Source organism: Staurois parvus, unplaced genomic scaffold (assembly GCF_062004578.1).
Source record: "Staurois parvus isolate SC_StPar_1 unplaced genomic scaffold, SC_StPar_1.0 ptg000634l, whole genome shotgun sequence".
Lineage (NCBI taxonomy): Eukaryota > Metazoa > Chordata > Amphibia > Anura > Ranidae > Staurois > Staurois parvus.
In genome coordinates this window covers 7,634,583-7,647,602 of record NW_028318430.1, presented here as the reverse complement: position 1 = coordinate 7,647,602, position 13,020 = coordinate 7,634,583, and positions in this window count along the sequence as shown.

Here is a 13,020-nt window from a genome sequence, read left to right as displayed (position 1 = left end):
CAGTAAAAAAATTTAAAAAATCAAATTTCATCATAAATTTAGGCCAAAATGTAAATGAAATGGTTTACGCGAAAGTTTTAGTGTTTACAAATGGCTGTATAGATACTGGAATTTTTTTTTTAATTATTTTTACTAGTAATGGCAGCGATGAGCGACTTATAGCGGGACTACGGAGGGCATTCTGACACTGGGGGGAACTGACTTGACATCGCCAGTGACACCAATACAGTAATCAGTGCTAAAAAAAAAAGTACTGACACTGTACTAATGGCACTGGGCAGGAAGGGGTTAATTTCATTCTGATTCATGCACCTAATTCAGGTAGTTCTCATTTTCTCCCATTTTTTATTGTGACACAACACCTGCACCAAATCCAAAAAAAAATACGTACACTTTCCCACTGTTCAACAGGTAAAAAGTTTTGGGCATAAAATTAGCTAATCTTACATAATTTTGGGGTGCTGAAAACAAAAATGACCCTAAAAAATGTTGATTGGCTCTAGTTTCCATGATATATTCACCCATCTAATGACGTAAGCCATTCAAAATTATGATGCAACTTCAGCTGCATATTGCGCAATTGATACTGGTGACCAACAGAAAATTGCATGTATACTGAGATGATGCAATATTAGCCTTTAATTGCATCACTTCACTGCATAAAAGCTGCAGTATCTGTAGCTGATTGTAGTTCGACAGCGTCTTTACATTTCGTTTTATGCTTATATAGGCTACTCAGTAATGCCTCGAACTTGTGTGAATAAAGCAGATAATTTCTGCTATATCTGCGGTGAAATAACTTTTATCTCACAAAAAAGGAGGATAACAGGAATGATTAAGAAAGCCTACAACTTGTATTTTGGCTGCAAGATAGGAGGCCAGGACAAGAGCTGGGCACCACATATATGCTGCAATTCTTGTGGGACGGCACTGGAGCAATGGTTGAATGGAAAAAAGGCATCTATGCCTTTCGCTGTGCCAATGATTTGGAGAGAGCCAACAGATCATGTTAGTAATTGTTACTTTTGTATGGTGCCTCCAATTGTAAAAGGGCTAAATAAGAAGAAAAAGTTATCTGTGCACTATCCAAATATTTCATCGGCAATACGTCCAGTTCCTCATGGAGAGGGGCTACCAATTCCTAAAGCACCAGAATCCTTCGTGGTTGAGTCAAGTGAGGAAGAACCTGAAGCGTGTAGTCACGTGCAGTTGTAAGAGATAGCCCTTTCCTCGAATACAAGAGAAAAGCCAAAAGAAGCAAAACCGCCACAAACTGAAAACAAAACTAGTGAGAATCCTAAGTATTAAAATGATTCAACTTAGCTTATGGCTATAATTTTTCTTGGTAATCCTATGCAATATATTATGCCATTTAGGCTTTGTTATGTAGTCAATATCACTTGCTTTATATTTGTGGAAAGACATCTATCTATATAATTATTGTGCATTATGTAGTCATTACGCCTATAGTAGAAAACTTTCCGTTTACAGAAAAACTAGAGCCAATTGACAAATTTCATTGTTATATTTGAACTCAGAATGTGAAATTCATTAAGAAATGGATCCTTTTGTTTCCAAAACTGGCAAAAAATAAAAATTTGTTGAACAGTGCCCTGGAATTCAAAAAGACTGGACCAGACAGGTTTTGCAATCGTGTCTCACATGCGTTCTAAAATTGGCGTAGAGTGAACCAAAATCATGTACCTGACTAGAACTTGCATTTGAATTTGGCACATGCTGTGCCACTTTTTGAATGCTTGAGAGACACTTTTGCCAAATCTGTCTCTGTATGCCAAAAGAAAGTATATCTTAATAAGTCAGTATATTGTAAGTATTTTGACACAGGTGTTGCACCACAATGTACAAGCGGAGAACTACTTGAACTTGGCACACTGTCAGAACCAGAAGATGCAGATGGTTTTTGAATTTGACACAGCACATTAACAAGAGTAATTAATACCAGAAATGTGGCGCAACAGCTTTATTGAATTCCTCCCTTTGTATCTTAGAAAAGTAAAGCTAATTAAGACCAACTTTCTTTTGGCGTACAGAGACACATTTTGTGAAAGTGTCTCATATGCATTCTAAATGTGGGACAACAAGTGCCAAATTCAAGTACAAGTTCTAGACAGGTACATGCTGTGCCACCTCTAAAACGCATGCGAGACGCTTTGGCAAAATCTGTCTGCACCAGTCTTTGTGAATTCCAGGGATTGCATTTTAATTTTGAAGTTTCATTTTAATGTTAGTGGGGTTGTCCTCTAAAATGTAATTACAGAGTATTTATGTTTTTAGTTTAAATATTGCTAGATTCTTTTAGGCTACACATCAATCCTTATCATTTGTAATATCATTAAAATGGTCTGTCTTCACAATTTATATTATAACTTTTACTTTTCTTATCTTCTTGTGATCCATGAAACAAGTGTTGTGAGTTCAGGGAAAGGGCAAATGTAGCTTATAATTTCTTGCAGTTGTGTGCACTCATCTTTAGCACTAACTATCAGTTCGAAAAGTTAAAACTACAGTATAAAAAGATGGCAACAGCAGATAAAAACAGAATTATTTTGATTTGTTTAAAAAGATTTGTAAAATGAAACAGAGAAAATTACTTACTACTGTGTGTTAAGCTGGTAACAGAGTATTTGGAAGTCTTCTTTTAACAGTATTTATATCTTTATGTCTTTCATTGTTAACTTGGAATTGAGAGAAATGTGAGTGCTATAGTTTTATGGTTATTCTTAATTGTTTTACAAAATTAGACAACTCCAGGTTAGATAAAAAGTTTTCATTGAAAGAGCTGTTGTGGGATGCTAGTTACTAATTACAGCTCACTACTTGCCTATCTTGAAATTGCTGGTCTTAATCTATTAATGTTTGAAGTAGGGATGAGCACAAACATCAGCCATTTGCATGTTTGCCGAAAACTCGAATAGTAAGGGAATTCGGTGCAATGCTTTGACCAATAACAGCACAATGTCACAGTGACTTTGGCCAATCATGCCTCATGGCTAAGTCCACACCCCACACTATAGAAGGCTGCTTACACTGCAGCTTATGCAGTGTGTTGTTGGACACTGCTGAAGACAGAGGGGAGAATACTCTTCCCGAAAAAAAAAAAATAATAATTTTTAAAAATAATATTAACCACTTGCCCTCCTGAGGATTTAACCCCCTGCCTGACCAGAGCAATTTTTGCATTACGGCACTGCGTTACTTTAACTGACAATTGCACGGTCATGCAACGCTGCACCCATATGAAATTTACGTCCTTTTTTTCCCACGATTCAAGCTTTCTTTTGGTGCTAATTCCACATCATAAATTTCGTCATAAATTTAGGCCAAAATGTATTCTGCTGCATGTCTTTGCTAAACAAAATCCCAATACATGTAAATGAATTGGTTTACCTGAAAGTTATAGCTTTTACAAATATTCTGGGAATTTTTATTTTTTTATTTTTACTAGTAGCGATCAGCCACTTATAGTGGGACTGCAGGACCGCGGAGGACATTCTGACATTTGGTGGAACTGCCTTGGTGTCACTGACATCTCCAGTTACACCAATACAGTGATCAGTGCTAGAAAAAAGGACTGACACTGTACTGATGGCACTGGGCAGGAAGGGGTTAACATGAGGGCGATCAAAGGGTTAACTGTGTGCTTGGTGTGTTTTGCTAGGGGGCAGTATCTGTGTGCTTCACTGTAAGCACATTGCTTTGGATGGCTGTGCTGTGCAAAGTCATCCAAAGCAGTGTGCCCGACCTGACAGGGAGGAGAACTGTTAGTTAACAAAACAGTTCTCCCTTTCGGAAATCCTCAGTAATCACTGAGCGCCGGCAAGTAATCACTGGTCGAGACCTGGTGATTGACAGCTGCGGATGTGAATGATTCACCCAAAAAGCCATACTTGGCCCTTTAGGCCTGGTAGGACTTTTAAGGGGAACCCCACCTCCCACAAATGGGGGGAAACGTGAGTGCGGTTCTCCCTAAAAGCCATACCTGGCCATTTAGGCCTGGTAGGACTTTTAAGGGGAATCCCACCCCCTAAAAATGGGGGAAAAAGCGTGGGGTCTCCCATAAATTCCTCCCAGATCCTTGAACCAAGCACAAGCCTGGCAGGGCAGGAAATGGGGGGGCGATCAAGTGCCCCTCCCCCCTCCTTGTTGCTTACCAGGCCACATGCCCTCAGCATTGGCTGGTTGTGGGGTTCTGCAGGCAGAGGGGCTCATTAGCATCAGGGTACCCCTTTAAATAAGCCTGATGCTGCCCCCCTTGTGAATGAGTAAGGGATACTTGTACCCCTACCCATTCACTAAAGGGTTACATTTAAAAAAATTAAAGACGCTAGGCTTTTGAAAAATTCATTTAATTGAACAAAAAGAAAAACCTAGTTTTTGACAAGTCCTTTATTTTAAAAAAAAGCAAAAAATGGTTCCATTGATGTAATCCATCAACAACCACAGCGTCCACCATTGTCCTGATGATGCTGACTCACCGAAATAAAGAAAAACCCGATGCCGCTGACTCGTCTGCACCTGCCAAGCACTTGCCGCAATATGACAGGTCTGACAGTTGCTGGTCACATGTAAACAATTGGGCAGAGCTAGCAGTGACGTTGGGGGTGACGGTGGTACTCATTTTGTGTTTGCTTCACCGCATCTGGTGTGAAAGAACATTCAAACTGGATAGTGACAGGATGATAAAAACAGTTGTGTTTATATAATTGAGGGTATCTTGGGGTGATTTATTAAATAAGTAGCTTTACTTAGCAAACTAAAGGTCTCTTCACTTTAACCACCCACACATGTACAGAGAAAATGCAAAAAGAGTCACTGAATCACTGAATGATCGTAATACTGTAAATGCAGCTATACCTTATTCATTAATCTAAGAAATATTAACTACAAAGTAAAAATTGTTAACATTTTTTGGGGAAGTAATCCTCCCTGAATCTGTTAGCTTATTTGAGAATATTTTTGTTTTTAATGACTTAGAGGCAGTACCGTATATACTCGAATATAAGCCGAGTTTTTCAGCACATTTTTTGTGCTGAAAAACGTCCCCCTCGGCTTATACTCGAGTCAACGTCTGCAGATGTCAGGGGGGGCGCGAGGCTCCGTCAAGGGGGGCGCGTACAGGGGTGGGCAGAGGGCTGCTGTCTCTTACCTGGCTCCCACGATGATCCATCCAGGAAGCGCTGCTCCTTCCGTCACTCCGGCCACTCCCTCACTCCTGCCGCTCGGCTCCGCCTCCTCACCGGTGATTGGCCGCCAGAACTGTAGCTCAGGAAGGTACACAGGTGGCCAATCACGATCGAGGAGGCGGAGCCGAGCGGACCCGCGAAAATTGAGTGAGGGAAAAGCCGGTAAGTGTGCAGTGTGCAGTGCAGAGGTGCTGCTGCAACCACATATGCTGGCTGCAGCAGCACCATACTGCAACAGGGGTCAGCAAGTGTCATTGGTGTCAGTGGGAGGAATAGTGCAGCATCATTGGTGTCACTGATACTAATGATGGGGTATTATTCCTCCCACTGACACCAACGATGGGGCACTATTCCTCCCACTGACACCAACGATGGGGCACTATTCCTCCCAGTGATACCAATGATGGGGCACTATTCCTCCCAGTGACACCAATGATGGGGCACTATTCCACCCACTGATACCAATGATGGGGCACTATTCCTCCCCCTGACACCAATGATGGGGCACTATTCCTCCCACTGATACCAATGATGGGGCACTATTCCTCCCACTGACACCAATGATGGGGCACTATTCCTCCCACTGACACCAATGATGGGGCACTATTCCTCCCACTGATACTAATGATGGGGCTTATACTCGAGTCAATAGTTTTTCCCAGTTTTTTGTGGTAAAATTAGGTACCTCGGCTTATATTCGGGTCGGCTTATACTCGAGTATATACGGTAAATACTTCAGTACTTCAGATTTGTTGCTGTTTGTGACCCTAATATGGAGATTTCACTATACTTCCTGTCTCTATAAAAACAGGAAAAATGAGGAAAGTGGATTTCACTGGAATATGAAGACACATACATAAATAATAATCTAACAGTTGTTCTGACCCGTCTCCATTTTACAAGTAAAACTTTTTTTGTGTTTTACGTTTGTATCCACACGGAAAAGATCTTCCATCGCTTCCTATACCGAAATAAAACAATTGCTAATGCAACACAGACTGAATAAAAAGAAGTCCTATCCCATCCCCACTTTGTCCAAAAGTAAAAAAAAAGAGTTTTGGATGGTTGATCTCTAAGTAGTAGAAAAGGAGAAGCAGATGAAACCTTGAAAGCTAATAGTGGTGGTGTTGGGTGGTGGCTAGCTTACATTAATGCAAACACCTATTTGCCTTACCCAAGAGCAACACCTTGGAGGATTAATAGGTTAATGGATGGGCTAGAATTTCATCTTCTCTGGTTTAGAGAAACTAAATGTGTCACAGATGTTCTTTAGAAGACTTTGTGACATAGGAATTATAATTGTTTTACTGTGCAACTATTTTTGTGCTATTATGTGCAATCACTGTACCAATATTAAATAAATAGATGATTATAAAATGTATCAAGTGAATTAAAAACTCTGCATTAAAAAATTAAGATTAAAATCATAAACAGCTCTGTGTTAGCGAAAGCAAAGTTTTATATACTGTAAGATACCTCAAAATATACTATAAAGTGCTTATCTAACAATGTATTCATGGAAATATCCTCCCAAAACACACACACATGCAATTACACGTATTGTAAAATATATATATACACACACACACTATATTGACAAACGTATTGGGACGCTTGCCTTTACATGTACATGAACTTTAATGGCATCCTAGTCCATAGGGTTCAATATTGAGTTGGCCACCCTTTTCAGCTATAAGAGCTTTAACTCTTCTGGGAAGGCTGTCCACAAGCTTTAGGAGTGTGTGTATGGGAATGTTTGACCATTCTTCCAGAATTCTGTCTCCTTCACTTCCTCTTTCTGTAGGGGTCCCCCAATGTTCTGTTCTTGAACCCTTTTCTTTTCTATCTACATCTCCTCTCTTGGTCTCTTGATTTCCTCCTATGGCTTTCAATACCATCTCTATGCCAATGATACCCAAATCTATCTCTTGACTCCTCACCTCAGTCTTTCAGTCTCCTCTCGCATTACTTAGAACAAGGTGAAAGTAATTCAGTGGCCAAATATGTCTTCTGATCTGAACTCAATCAAACACTTATGGGGAATTCTGAAGAGACAAGTTGAGCATCACTCTCCATCCAGCCTCCAGGCTCTAAAAGAGGTTGTTCTTGAAGCATAGAAAAAGATAGATGTTGCAATATAATATACTTAAAAATGCAGTGCTATAAATAAAAGAATCAATAATTTTGAATAATAAAAGTGAATGAACCATAAAAGGTGAGCGCCAGTACAGCTCTTATAAAGTGATAAGGTGATAAATCATTTCTTAATGATGTAATAAATTAATGAATATAAAATCAATATACAAAGTGACTATAGTGCATCATAGGTATAGAAATGCAAATCAAGTCCATAAAGTTGGGTGATCCATATTCCATGCTGGTGATCCTAAATGGTGAGGGCTGGTATTATGAGTGCACTCACCAGAAGCGCATGGGATATGCGCATATATAAAAGTATCCAACAGTGGTCATCAGGGTCTGGGTAGGGGCTGCGGGGTCATCAGGCACATTCAAGGCACACAAGTTAACTCCACTCCCTCACAGGGCACACTCAGCTCCTAGGGACAGCTCACTGTTGTCATCAGACCCTCCAACCAAGAATACCACAGGGAAAACTCCTTGTATATATTATATATACACACACTATATTGCCAAAAGTATTGGGACACCCCTTCAAATCATTGGATTCAGGTGTTTCAATCACCTCCATGGTGAGAGTTTGATACAGGGGGGGATTATGGTGTGGGGTTGTTCTTCAGTGGTTGAGCTTGGCTCTTTAGTTCCAGTGAAGGGAACTCTTAAGGCATCAGCACACCAAGACATTTTAGACAATTTCATGCTCCCAACTTTGTGGTAACAGTTTGGGGATGGCCCTTTCCTGTTCCAACATGACTGCACACCAGTGCACAAAGCAAAGTCCATAAACACATGAATGAGCGAGTTTGAGTATACTTTGTGAAATCTAAACCTTAGCACTTTAATGGAATTCCTCATCTGTGTGTCAGTGAATCATGAACTCCTATGTTGTAACAAGCTTCCTCCCCTGTATGCCACTGACTCCTGAACCCAATGATGCAAGAATGCCAAATGTAGACCACACTGAGGCAGGACATGGAATATTCAAGACCCTTCCAGCTGCATGCCCATTATGGTAATTTACAATTCAGGTGCAATAAAGCAATCCAGCTTGGGGCCTTTAAGAGCCTGCAGCTGGAAGGGTGTTGAATATTCCATGTCCTGCCTCAATGTGGTCTACATGTAAACATTGACATCAGATCTTTTTGGTAGGTTCCTTTTTGGACATAGTAGGATCATATTTGTAGCTCCTATTATGGCCACCATTTACTGGAATTTTATTTTTATTTTATTTACAGCTTTTTTTGAGTGTCTGATCTGTCTTTGAGTAGCATGTGGCATCCTGGACTCTAGCCTGGGGTGTACTGTCCAATTTTTAATCCTGGGTAGTCCCTGCCTTGGAACAGGCCTTTTGGAGATATACTGCACATGTATTATACACTATATTGCCAAAAGTATTGGGACACCCCTCCAAATCATTGGATTCAGGTGTTCCAATCACCTCCATGGCCACCGGTGTATAAAATCAAGCACCTAGGCATGCAGACTGCTTCTACAAACATTTGTGACAGAATGGGTTGCTCTCAGGAGTTCAGTGAATTCAAGCATGGTACTGTGATAGGTTGCAACCTGTGCAATAAGTCCATCTGTGAAATTTCCTTGCTACTAAATATTCCACGGTCAACTGCTAGTGGTATTATAACAAAGTGGAAGCAATTAGGAACAACATCAACTCGACAGAGCAGGGTCAGCGTATGCTGAAGCGCACAGTGTACAGAAGTCACCAACTGTCTGCAGAGTCAATAGCTAAAGACCTCCAAACTTCATGTGGCCTTCAGATTAGCACAATGACAGTGTGTAGAGAGCTTCATGAAATGGTCAAGAAGCTGCATCCATGCCTTACATCATCAAGTGCAATGCAAAACATCTGATGCAGTGGTTTAAAGAACACCACCACTGGACTCTACAGCAGTGGAGACGTGTTTTCTGGAGTGACGAATAACGCTTCTCTCTCCGGCAATCTGATGGACGTGTCTGGGTTTGGTGATTGCCAGGAGAACGGTACTTGCCTGACTGCATTGTGCCAAGTGTAGAGTTTGGTGAAGGGGGGATTATGGTGTGGGGTTGTTTTTCAGGGGTTGGGGTTGGATTTGGCCCCTTAGTTTCAGTGAAGGGACTTCAACCCAATAGAACACCTTTGGGATGAATTAGAGCAGAGACTGCAAGCCAGGCCTTCTCGTCAGTGCCTGACCTCACAAATGCACTTATGGAAGAATGGTCAAACATTCCCATAGACACACTTGTGGACAGCTGGAAAACTCCCATGTCAAGTGTGCCTAGAGGAGGGTACACTAAAATTTCAGACTAACTCCTTTTTTGCAACACCCTTACATTCCTGTGTAGCTGCACTTCCCCACTTTATTTGACACAGTGGAATCATTCATTGTGCAATCGATTTTCTGACCTCCTTTATGTTTTTGTGGTTTTCTATCTGGATGACATTTTCTGCAGATTTTCCCATATACATGCAGCATGCCCACACCATTCTACCATATCTTTGGAACAATGTTCTTTACACATAAGTGGAAAAATGCCTCTTCAGTGGATCTACAAGTATGAAATCTAAGCAAAATTTCTTTCCACAGAAGGACTTTTGATGGATCCAGCAAAAGTTGCAGCAATTTTCAGCTGGCCTTGGCTCAGTGTCCTCTGTGCTACACAGCACTTCCTTGGTTTTACCAAAAATTACTGCCACAGCAATTTGCACACACTACCTTGATCTTCAATGTAATCTCTTTATTAGTTCAAAATATCAACAAAAACAGCAATAATGTGCAAAAGCACACTGGAGGGACGAGAGAGAGGTTAACGCATTTCATTATTGCTTTGCTTTATCAAAACCTTGTCATAAAAATGAGCAAGGTCCTACTCAAAATTCGAGCCCACTGGGATCTCTGTTTGAAAGTTAAAAATCCAAAATACTGGGGCGTGGCTTGGTTCTCGGTGAAGATGGCCACTTGAGTGGGGAGCTTTGACAGAGCAGGAAAGTTTGAAGAAGAAACTCTGTGGAGTATTCAACTGCTTGGGGGAAGTGGAGCAGGTAGCATTCCACAACTCTGACATTTAGGAACTCTAACAATATGCTCCTCACTTCTCTAATCATGCAGCACAAGCTGGAAGATTTAGACAACAGGGGGCATCCTGGAGACTGTCGAGTACAACCAAATCCCACTAGTCCTGCAGTCTTTTATGAATAATCTGTTAGAGGGGCCCCAGGACTCCCTGGTGGATTTTGAACAAGCCACAGAGCACTCTGTCCTCTGGGAGGGAGGGAAATCCTCCCATGGATGTCATCTGTTGCATCACCAACTACAGACTTAAGGAAGAAGTCTACATCAAGGCAAAGGAGTAAGAGGAATATACATTCAATGGCTCTGAGGTAAAAATCTTCCACGATCTCTCCCCTAACACTCTAAATAATAAAAGAACTTTATGCCCTAGTCTATCTCTGCTGTGAGATAGTAACATAACATATAAACAGAGTTTCCCCTTTGGGCTATACATGACTGTTAAGGAATGGTCCTTTACACTGCAAACCCCTACAGACTTGCCTCAATTTGTCAGTTGTATTACTGCTCCTCCAGTCCCAGTTCCAGATTGGTACCAATAATTTCACATTCCTGACCTGGAAGGAACTTATTCCTGCTACCACTGAGCAACACACCACAAGCCGCAGACCAAATTTTACACCATGATGAAAAGGATATGGGGTAACCCTCGGGTGATATAGGTCACACCCAATAGATACAACAGTGCCACATCCTGGTGTATACTATTTATAAAAAAGGGGCTTGTATAAATGGACTTTATAGGCACAGAGACTACATAAGCAGAAAAGTAAGATCAATGTTCCTTTATTTAACATCACATCTAAACAATTTTGGATAAAATATTGTTGTACAGTGTACCTGCCATGAATTTCCCAAAGCCCACCATGTATTCAAAAGGATGACAACCAGTGATACAGCGTAGAAGTTACCACCAAAGTAATCCTGTGGGGGGGCAAGGAACATTCAAAGATTGAAGAGAATGCCGGACATGTTTTGCAACAACAGTCGCTTCCTCAGGGGTTAATTATTTATCTAAAAGAGATACATATACTTAGACAAACAGAAAATCATGAACAGAAAATACAATTAAGCATTGTAAAATTGTTAAAGAGTTTAGCACTTATAAAATAGACCATTATGCACCAGAGAGCAGTGGACCCTTCAATCACACAGGTGAAAGCCTCCTCTGAATCCAAGGTGGGGGGAAGACACTCCAGGGGTCAGATAGGGGGTGCAAACACCGCAGCAGGCCAGAAACCCAGGGAAACCCCAAGAGACTTGGTTCCCAATATAAATAAAAAAGTTGAAAAGCCAGTAAGGGCCTAGATAAAAATATATGTACAGGCTAAGGATACCGCTTTCTACTCAGTAATGTTAATACATATAAACTAACTTCCTAGGTAGTATTTTACCTTATCATATAGTAGATGCGCATATATTCTTACACCAAAAAATTAGAGGATAACCGCATCACTTGCAGTCCCCAGAAAAAACAGGGGGGCTTGTACTCGGTGGAAAACACCAGAAGGCCGAGAATGAAAAAGAACGGTACATAGACCTACAAACAATGGGATATATAATCATCACATTAGTATAAATACCAAAACATCTAAAATCATATTCCTTTTCCAAAGAAGAAAATAAAAATAAGAACTCCTTCAATTTAACATTTACTATGAATTGGCATAGCAATGCTATTGCATTCCTGGATTTACAAATTTTCAAAGATACAACCAATTGCCTAGCTACTAAGCTTTTCCGCAAGGAAACTGCTGGCAACATGATACTTCATGCAGATAGTTCCCACCTTCCTGTGTTGGTGAGAAGTATACCCTTTGCACAATACATGTGCCTACGGTGGAATTGTACATATTTACAGGATTTTAAACATCAACGCCTATTAGCTGGTGGATATAGTAAAACTTTGTTACACAAGGCCTACAATAAGGCCTTGGTCCAGGACAGGACTAGTCTACTATATTCTACATCTAAACCTAAGGCGGAGCCTCCCTCTGTCAGATGATTTTTAACACAATATTCGGTACAACACCAGCAATTGCGTAGAATATTACAACATCACTAGCACTTACTTTGGGAGGACCCAATTCTGCATAAATATATAAAAAATTATCCTGGAGTAGTATTTCGTAAAGCTGTATGCATCAGGGACACAGTAACATCTAGTCACTACACACCTGGAACTTGAGGCTCTATACACCCCAAAGGGGTTTTTACTTGTAGTAAGTGTACCTACTGCCCTTGGGTAAGGATTGGAACGCAGTTTCATTTGTCTAACAGAGATGTATTCCTTCCCAGATTCCATGCCAACTGTACAAATAGGGGAGTTGTTTATCTTATTATTACTATTATTATACAGTATTTATAAAGCGCCAATAGTTCGCTCAGCGCTGTACATTACAAAGGGGGACAGAACATGTGGAGCCCATTATGTGGGCAAAACTATATGCCAGTTCAATCAGAAAATATATGATCACATCTATTATTCTTCTAATGCTAAAATGCTCAACCCTATTAGTCGTCATTTGGCACTCTATCACAAATTTGAAACCACTCATGCCAAGTTCACTGAGCTAGAAGTAGTAGGAGGGAATTGGAACCAAAAAATACTG